The following is an 8,407-nucleotide window of genomic DNA, read 5'->3' on the forward strand; positions in this document are numbered from 1 at the left end:
TTATTGCAATGCCTAGAAAAGTTAGCTGTAACTCTGCTCCTTTTTCTCCTGTCTACAAAAAGATTATTGAAAGACATATAAGTAAAAGTAACATTATTGTCAGGAATATTCTGAGTCCACTTTGAATTCTGAAAATGAATAAATCAAAACTCTGGAACTTTATTCCTAATTAACAAAATGACTTGTGATAGAGTCATTTTTATGTCTTATGACACCATGGATAAACTCTACCATTATAAATATACATTAAGCACTAGAATTAAAATGCACTATTCCATCAATTGTCCTAACATAAATATACTATCTATAGTAAATATTACATATTTGAATAAAATTAACACTTTTCTACATAAGAAAATTTACAGGTAAATATTTTTACTAACAGTTATTAAATTGAGAAATATTTTAAATATTCAGATGTGACTAGTATAAGCTTCTTTGCAAAGCTTACTGAAGAAACTTCGTTTTCTAGAATAACTTTCCCTGAAGCAAGCATAATCATTCAAAATTATTTCACTGATGTTATTTTTTTACTTAAATAATAGGTGGATGGTAACAAGCACTTCTTTTGGATGGTGGTAGTGCTGGTAGAGGAGTACACAGAGGAAAACATTTTCAGAGAGGTAATGTAACATCTTTTCATTTTTCTGTTTCTAAGTGTATTTAGTAGAATAAAAAGCACTGTGGCACTTCAATCCAAAGCAGTGTTAGCACTGAACTCTTTGTTAACCATGCACAGCCACTCCCAGTTTTGCCGACATAATTTCAGGTTTAGTTGCCTCGTGGAGAAAAGTTTAGATACACAATTCTATTAAGACTAGAGATACCTGCTCTTAAAAACCATAACCTAGCACTCTGCCTTCTTCTCTTGTTTTAACCCTGTTCCTATGAATTAAAGCATATTTAATCAAACTCCTTTTCAAACACTAGATCTGTTAAAAATACATCTAGGAACCTTATGAACCTTAGTTAAGACCAGAAAGAAAGAAATAATATTACAATCTTACAGTACATGATATATTGTCTATAGACCTTCACAGCACTTCAGATGCTATTGGAAAGCAATAAAATAGTGTAATTAAAAAGCTCTTTATCACAAATATTTAATATGAAGCTCCAAAATTTCAACTCTGAGATAATTTGGAATAAACAAGGTTAAAAGTAGCTTATTTCACTAATGAGGAGCAAAGACTTCAAGATGTGAGATTAGAGTGTCATTATTCCCCAACTAATTACTGGGGAGATAAATAGTGAGACTCTATACACCTTCTGTAATGTGTTATAGGTACTTATCAGGCATTCAACTCAAAATTTTGATACTTAACACCATCATTTGCATCTTATTGGTTATTCTCTACTGTGAATTTAAAAATTCTTCGGTGATGTACATTTGTGTTTGACACTTTTAAAAGATAATTTTGTTTGCTTTCCCTTTTTATTCATGACAGTGACCCCTTTTCTATAATCCAGCAGTGAGAAGGAGTGGAAAATAGAATTAAAACAGTAATGCACACCTGGGACTGGGAAAAGAAATATGGTGCTTGTGTGTTCATGCAAGTCTCTTTGTGTGTGCATTACACTGAGGGAGACAAATGTATTAGACTGAATCACATAAAACTGCCATTTGTGTAGTTGGTGATGTTATGTAGTTCAGCCCAATATTTTGAGGTTCTTTTGATGCCCACAGTCTTTGTACTAATCTAATTAGTGCCACTGAAGCTTCAGGCATATTCCATCATTATACTTATAACATGCAGAAACATCTATTTTTATAAGAGAAAATTAAAGCAAGCACAAAACAGCATCATGAGGACTTCAAAATACCAGTGAGAGTTTCATCATTATCAGGAAATTTTTGAGTCTACTTTGATCTCTTAAAAATAAATACGTGTTCCAAAAACTCTGATACTTCATTCTAGTTAAAAAAATATTAACTGTTATGCCATCACAAGAGATTGAGATATGCTTGAGTATGGCAACATCAAAAAATATTTATCTAGGATCAACTTGATAAACTCTTTGGAAGAAAATATCTCTATATGGTAGTTTTAGTTAAAAGTTATACAGACATTAGAATGACATGTTAAATAAGTAAAATTTGCATAAATAACAAAGAAATAATCATTTTCATAATAGGAGTTTAAAATTATTTCCTAATTTATATAGCTCTTAAATTTGATTGAGAAACTATGTTTTAATGAAGCAATCTGAAACAGATCTGAATTATCACTCCTTAATTGCTTCTTTAATTATTTATGTAATAATAACAAGAACAAAATAATCTAAGGCATGAGAGTTCTAAAGACAATGTCCCATAATCCTAGCTTTCTATGTTGAAGATTGAAAGCACCCATGCTATGAAAATATAGGCATTACAAATATACATTTTTAGAATTGTGATATTAGAACAATTATCCCAGCTGTGAATCAATGACATTTATTGTGTACTGATTTATATCAGAGACTAAGAGATTCCTGTCATAGAACCCTTGGCAGAAGTAAGCCAAATGATATTATTTGATGAACAAATTCTAAAAAATATGGACTAATAAATAATTAATAAAAATATTTGAAAATTGAGTTATACAAAAGGATACATCATAGTAAAAGTGTTAACATAATAATAATTGATTTTCATTGAATTAGACCAATTATCTTCATATTTCTTAGTTTCATGTAGTTATAAAAGACTGCTATTTTTAGACAACCTCTTGAATGAATATAGAGCAATTGATTTCCTATAGTTCTAAACCAGAGGACTGATGCATAGCCTGAAGTTTGTAGAAAATGGTGATAATTTCTGAGTGTGATACTTGAAAACAGATATACCTATCTTGTAAATTTGTATTTATAGAAAAGAAAACAAATTTATGCATTTACTTCCTCATGATGCTGTAAGAGGTATCTGATTTATTTTTCGTCTGCTAATAATGCTGTCCTATGCTGTGCTTTTCAATTTTGGGACCTGGCTCAGTAGTTTTTAGTTCTAAACACCGAGAATTTAGCTGCATGATGGAGTCCTTCCAGAAGACTTTACATGCCCTGTGAACCCCAGATACCTGAGACAGGTCTCAATCAATTTAGAAAGGTGTTTTTTTTGTTTGTTTGTTTGTTTGTTTGCCAAGGTTTAGGGTGCACCCATGACACAGCCTCAGGAGGTCCTGACGACATGTGCCCAAGGTGTTTGGGGTACAGCTTGCTTTTATGCATTTTAGGGAGACATAATATATCAGTCAATACATGTAATGGCTTATAATAGCTCTATCTGGAAGGGCAGGACAACTCGAGAGGGGAGGTGGGGGGGTAGACCTTCCAGGACATAGGTAGATTTAAAAATTTATGATTGGTAATTAGTTGAAAGAGTTATTATTAACAGAAAAGAATGTCTGGGTAAGATAAGGAATTGTGGAGACCAAGGATTTATCATGCAGATAAAGCCTCCAAGTAACAAGCTTCTGTGAGAATAGATTGTAAAGGTTTCTTATCATACTTAAGGTCTCTGTTGATGGTAATACTGGAGGGGTACAATGAGGCATGTCCAACACCCTCTTCCATCATAGCCTGAACTAGATTTTCAGGTTGACTCCCCAAATGCCCTTTTCTGAGAGGAGGGATCCATTCAGCTGGTTGAGAGGGGACTTAGAATTTCATTTCTGGTTTGCATTCTCCCACTTCTGGCCAAGATTTGCCAAATGCAACACTGATGGCCACCAAATTTTTACTCTGTCCTATAGCATTGCTGGGATGACATGGTTGCCTGCCCCAGGTCCATCCTGTCCCTTGGTAAGACTCCCTGTGGCCAAGGAACTTAGAGTATTAATAAAAAGACTTATAGCCAATTAAATGCTTTAGGCCAGATAGGAATGGATGTGGACATACATTCTTTACCCCTTGAATTTTTTTTAAGTAAAAAGTCAACAAACAAAAAACCAAAGGCAAGGTTACAAAACTGACTTATCTTTAATTTTTATGCTTTGAGCTACTGTGTTATTGGTTTAATTACAGACTTACAGCAATGAAGTATACAAAACGTAAGGTTTGTTCTGAAATTTTTAATTTTGTTTATAAAATTTATTTATAAATTTTAATTATACATATATGTATATATTTGCATGACTCATAACAGGGAGTATTATACCCAGGAGGCTTTGTCATGGGGTGTCTTTATCCTCTAAGTAGTTGTTTTTTTAATTCTACAGCAAGCAGGAAATTCCTTATGGTTGGGATGGATGAAAAGGTGCCACATAAAAGCTCAGAAGGCAAAGTCTCTTGTTTTGTAATCTGTTTAGGTATCTGTATACCCATTCTTGATTTGGAGGGTCTGATCTTGACCTAATTCTATGACTCAAAACCAGCCCTTACAATCTCATGCACCTACCTTTTCCACGACAGTCCCTGGACCTAGAGGGAGGGTTCTTGTATAGTCTTAGCAGGAGGACATTTGCAGTGAAAAAAACAGATCAGGCCCAGTGGAATGCCAAATAAGGGAGATTTGCGTCTCTGGACTTCAGAATACCATTATTTTGTTTTTCTTGGAAGTAAAACAAGGAGAGATAAATAACATTAATATTTTGACAATCAAAAGAGTATTTGTGTGTCAGAACAGAAAAAGAAAACTATTCCATTAGGCACCAATTTAAAATAGGAAGAATAATCTAGTACTCTCTAGAGCAGTAGACAGTACTACTCCTGGGCTGCAGACTGGTACATGTTTGTGTCCTGTTACAAACTGGGCGCACAGCAGGAAGTGAGTGGCAGGGGAGAAAGCATTACCAACTGAGCTCCACCTCCTGTCACATCGGTGGTGATATTAGATTCTCATAGGAGCATGCAAACACCATTGTGAACTGCACAGGGAGGGATCTAAATTATGCGCTCCTCATGAGAATCTGACTAATGCCTGATGATCTGAGGTAGAACAGTTTCATCTCAAAATCATGCCCCCGATCCATGGAAAAATTGTTTTCCATGAAACTGGTCCCTGGAACCAAAAACGCTGGGGACCACTGCTCTGGAGGATTATTGTAGCCTTAAGTTGGCTTTGCTGGAACTTTACCTTAAAATATGTTATCATGGTCAAAGCCTTGATAAAATAACCAGTGTCTCCAAATGTCCTGTTTTAAAAGACTCTTACTAAACTTATGCAAATAACTATATTGTCTTAAGATCAGAATACTCGTGAACGGTTTCTGAATTTTGGAGAGCTCAGAAAGAAAATTAAATTTGCTCACAAAAACATATTATACTTCACCCAATTGCTCTATACTATAAATAACTCAGAAGAAAAAGATTTGCTTGATTCTTTAATCAGAGCAGTGGCTTTCAAACAGGGTATTGTTTGTTCACCTTGGAACTGCTGTCCACAAGCCAGACAGCTCTTGTTAGCTGAGAGTTGTCTATCAGGCACTGTAAAATCTAGCAGCTCCTCACATAGTTGGAATCAGTCCTAGGGGAAAAAAAAGAGGCTCCCTGCTTATGAGTATTCTCCCCCTTGCATTCCCCAGGTAGCAAGATCCTATATCCAAAGGATTTGGGTCCCAGCAGGGGGTTGGGCCAAGGGATTCAGGCCCTTTGGTTAATGTTTATCTTATTTGCCTCAACATTGTCCCAGGCAATGTCAGCTTTCTCATGATAACCTTTGCCTATTTGTTTATTTATTTTTAAATTTTCAATCTGGGGCAAATAGTGAATGACCATCCAGAAATTTCAATCACCTTTCTGGGGCAAATCCATTGACTCCCTTTTTCCTTTCCCTTTCCTAATTACCCTAATATTTTATTAAGCATCTATAAGACCCATAAGGGACAGCAAATTTGATAAGACTTCTCAAACAGTCATATGAGTCTGCAAGAGCAATGTTTCCCTGAGTGCCCATGTAAAAGGAACCCTGTTAACCCTTAACCCCCAAATTTAGCATGACCTGGGAAATAGACATGTTAGGTGGCAGAACATCCCAGTCATCATAAAGCCAGTGTCAACATGGCTTACATATGAAGCATATCAGCTGCTTCATCTGGGGTGCTCCGCTTGGCATTTTATAGAGAGAGTTGGACAGTCCCCTTCTCAGGGTAAAGAGACCTTACAGTGGCCTTTATCTGGTCCACTAGGTTGTTTGTGGGAATAACCTCTTGTGCATTTGGATCACATATACCATCAGTGATTATTTAACAACGAGCTGTGGGTCCTACATCAACCCAAACAAGCTCATTCTACAGCATTTATAATTAAGGAGTTTGTCTTTACAGCAACTATTTTTAAAATTCCTTATGGTAAAGATTTCTCAAGAAGCTGATGATACCAATCTACAAAATGGAACAATTCCTTTACATTATACCCTCTGGTTTTAATAGTTACTTGGCTTTGCCCTTCCCCCACATTGACTATCTTCTTGGTAACCACAGGTCTCAGAGGTAACTTTTGTTGTCCTGGCTTAATGTTTCTTTTAATCCATTTAGTTTTAACTGTGTAATTTTTCCTTTATTTTAAAGCAACTCTTAATTAACTAGAAAAAATTACATTTTCTTTTACAAAAAACACATGCTTGTGTTTTATGAACTTCAACAAAAACACCTTTTACACTCCTACTATTTTAACTCTTAGTAACTCAAATTCCCAGTTGGGGGGCAGGGGGAACAAAAACCCAGGTTACTTAATTTAACCTGACATTACTTTAAGATTTTAACTGCTGGAGATAATTTTGAGATTAAATTCACCAAATTAATCTTACCAAAGATAACCAAGGTCATGTGAATTAAAAGCCATCTGAGCTAGCTTCCACCAGTCTGATAAGCACTCACTTTTTTTTTTTTGAGATGGAGTTTTGCTCTAGTCAGCCAGGCTGGAGTGCAATGATGCAATCTCTGCTCACTGCAACCTCCTTCTCCAGGGTTCAAGCGATTCTCCTGCCTCAACCTCCTGAGTAGCTGGGATTACAGGCGCCCACCACTACACCTGGCTAATTTTTGTATTTTTAGTAGAGATGAGGTTTCACCATGTTGGCCAGGCTAGTCTTGACCCCCTGACCTCAGGTGATCCACCCACCTTGACCTCCCAAAGTGCTGGGATTACAGGGGTGAGCCACCACACCCGGCCAGCACTCACTCATTGAAGTCAATTGATTAGTGTTCTTTTAGGTAATTTGGTAGTGAAATATTACTTCCACATGACACATATAAACATATAGATAAAACAGGAATGCAGAATAAAAAAGGCAGGTCCAAAAGATATTTCATTTGTCTGCTTACAAATTATCTGTCTTAGACTATTCTTAAAAGTTACAGGAGACAACAAAAGTTAAAGGAAGGAGTTACCATCTCAGGCCTACTCAGAAGAGAGAAGGAGCTGAAGTAACAGTGTACAGCTTCTGAGATATCAATCAGAATAATTTCATAAAGAAACAGATTGTGGAATTTAAAAATTAAAAACTTCTTGGATTAAGAGTAACAATACTTTTAATGAAATCATGTTTTAACCAGTTCTTTAGTTTTCTATGAGTGTATTTTTAACATCAAAGATGAATTTTTAGAAAAACTATTTATTATGATTTTCTCTAACTACAGCCAATTAATAACATAACATTTTAACAAATTTATCTTTTACTAACCTTATTATGAGTTAGACTATTGAGGACATGCTTGGACTTTCTGGTTTGTCCTAAATATTTTTATGTCTCGAACAACCCAGTCATTTTATTTTAGAATTAAAAATCAACATGTAAGATCCTTCCTTATATGAAATTATTTTTCTTTTAAGCTTTCTTACCAAAAAATACTTCTTTATTTCGATAAGTTTCTTTACATCTCTCATATTTTCTGATTCCTTTTACCTTGTTTTATATATAACCTTTAAATAAGCTTTGAATTGCACAACAATTATTTAACTTTTAATAAAAACACATTTTCGGCCGGGCGCGGTGGCTCACGCTTGTAATCCCAGCACTTTGGGAGGCCGAGGCGGGCGGATCACGAGGTCAGGAGATCGAGACCACAGTGAAACCCCGTCTCTACTAAAAATACAAAAAATTAGCCGGGCGTGGTGGCGGGCGCCTGTAGTCCCAGCTACTCGGAGAGGCTGAGGCAGGAGAATGGCGTGAACCCGGGAGGCGGAGCTTGCAGTGAGCCGAGATTGCGCCACTGCACTCCAGCCTGGGCGACAGAGCAAGACTCCGTCTCAAAAAAAAAAAAAAAAAAAACATTTTCTAGAAAGAATGTTTTTCTAAAACATAATTTTTTTAAATTGGAAAATACCCAGACATTTAATGAAATATCTATTATTTAATTTATTATAACTTTAGGTTCTAAATTGTGACAACTTTCTATACAAGTGTTTATTTCAATACATTTACCTAATTGTTTTGTTTTAATAGTTTACCTAGATTATTTATAAAAACTGTGATAGTCATCATTTA

Source organism: Symphalangus syndactylus, chromosome X (genome assembly GCF_028878055.3).
Source record: "Symphalangus syndactylus isolate Jambi chromosome X, NHGRI_mSymSyn1-v2.1_pri, whole genome shotgun sequence".
Taxonomy (NCBI): domain Eukaryota; kingdom Metazoa; phylum Chordata; class Mammalia; order Primates; family Hylobatidae; genus Symphalangus; species Symphalangus syndactylus.